The 2,135-nt window shown below is 47.4% G+C and overlaps 1 pseudogene; it reads left to right on the top strand.

The window, feature by feature from the left end:
- The first annotated feature begins 231 nt into the window (after positions 1-231).
- On the top strand, positions 232-970 carry LOC121548190 (annotated as a pseudogene).
- The last annotated feature ends 1,165 nt before the right edge of the window (positions 971-2,135 follow it).

A 2,135-nucleotide genomic window follows, 5' to 3' on the forward strand; every position in this document is an offset into this window, starting at 1 on the left:
GAACACTGGCCCTGGGACTTAACTAAAAATAATATGGGAAGACCACAGCTGCAGATTTTATATAACTACTGGGTTACGTGGCACGGTCGCAGTACCACCTTATCTGGAAAAATGTTGCGACCATGCCACGTAACCCAGTAGTTATATAAAATCAACTCCTCCTCCCCACCCTCTCAACGTGAGATAAAAGGACCCACTGCAGCCCACATATCCTCCTACCTAGCTAGCCCAGCACACAGGAGCAGACCTGCAGACCAGACCCCAGGACCCTAGAGCCATTCTCCTGCCTAGCTAGCCCAGCACACAGGAGCAGACCTGCAGACCAGACCCCAGGACCCTAGAGCCATTCTCCTGCCTACTTCAGTGACTCTTCACCAGAACAGAAACCTCTTCACCATGCCTGTTGCCCTCCGCTTCCTCTGCCTACTCAGCCTGGCTGTTGGTGCTCTACACTGCACTCCCGTGCCTGACCAGGAGGGGGAGCTCTCAGAGCCCCAGGTCACCGCCTGTCCCCCGGGCTGGTCCAGGTTCAACAACCGCTGCTTCAAGTACTTCGCCTCTCAGCTGGACTAGGCCGATGCAGAGTCCTACTGCGTGACCCAGGGAGCCAACCTGGTCTCTGTGAACAGCAAAGGGGAATTCGGCTTCGTGAATAACCTGATCCATGACTTCGACCCTGCTGAGAGCAATACCTGGATCGGGCTGAGTGACCTCTACAAGGAAGGGAGATGGATGTGGTCGGACGGCTCCAAGTTGGTCTACACGTTCTGGTCTCCAAATGAGCCCAATAATCTAAGTGGAATGGAGAACTGTGTTCACACTAACGACTTAAAGGAGAAGCTGTGGAACGACGTATTCTGCTCCAAAAGTATGCTTTTGTCTGCGCCACGCGTCCCGGCCTCTGAACCTCTGAGTCTTTAGTTCAAAGATGCCTTGGTTTACATAAATAAAGAAAAACCTTTCATTGAAATCTCCTTGTTGGTCCTATATCTGATTCAACTTGTGTTTTATTCTCCAGCCCTGGTTAGAATGACAAGTAGTCAGTGGTGGAAAAAGTACCCAATTGTCATACTTGAGTAAAAGTAAAGAGACCTTAATAGAAAGTTACTCAAGTAAAAGTGAAAGTCACCCTGTAAAATACTACTTGAGTAAAAGTCTAAAAGTATTTGGTTTTAAATATACTTAAGTATCAAAAGTACACGTAATTGCTAAAATATAATTAAGTATCAAAAGTAGAAGTAAAAATATAAATATTTTCAAATTCCTTACATTAAGCAAATGTGATGAGGTGATTTTGAAGGAGTCAGGCGCAAGACGGTAAATAACAGGATTTATTTCTGAACTCCAGTAACTGAGATATGGACCTGTATTCCCAAAGGAAGGACTGGTTTGACATGTCCCCCCTGCCCTCCAGTAACTGAGATATGGACCTGTATTCCCAAAGGAAGGACTGGTTTGACATGTCCCCCCTATCTTCCAGTAACTGAGATATGGGCCTGTATTCCCAAAGGAAGGACTGGTTTGACATGTCCCCCTGCCCTCCAGTAACTGAGATATGGACCTGTATTCACAAAGGAAGGACTGGTTTGACATGTCCCCCCTATCTTCCAGTAACTGAGATATGGACCTGTATTCCCAAAGGAAGGACTGGTTTGACATGTCCCCCTATCTTCCAGTAACTGAGATATGGACCTGTATTCCCAAAGGAAGGACTGGTTTGACATGTCCCCCTATCTTCCAGTAACTGAGATATGGGCCTGTATTCCCAAAGGAAGGACTGGTTTGACATGTCCCCCTGCCCTACAGTAACTGAGATATGGACCTGTATTCACAAAGGAAGGACTGGTTTGACATGTCCCCCCTATCTTCCAGTAACTGAGATATGGACCTGTATTCCCAAAGGAAGGACTGGTTTGACATGTCCCCCCTGCCCTCCAGTAACTGAGATATGGACCTGTATTCCCAAAGGAAGGACTGGTTTGACATGTCCCCCCTATCTTCCAGTAACTGAGATATGGGCCTGTATTCCCAAAGGAAGGACTGGTTTGACATGTCCCCCTGCCCTCCAGTAACTGAGATATGGACCTGTATTCCCAAAGGAAGGACTGGTTTGACATGTCCCCCTGCCCTCCAGT

Source organism: Coregonus clupeaformis, chromosome 32, assembly GCF_020615455.1.
Source record: "Coregonus clupeaformis isolate EN_2021a chromosome 32, ASM2061545v1, whole genome shotgun sequence".
NCBI lineage: Eukaryota > Metazoa > Chordata > Actinopteri > Salmoniformes > Salmonidae > Coregonus > Coregonus clupeaformis.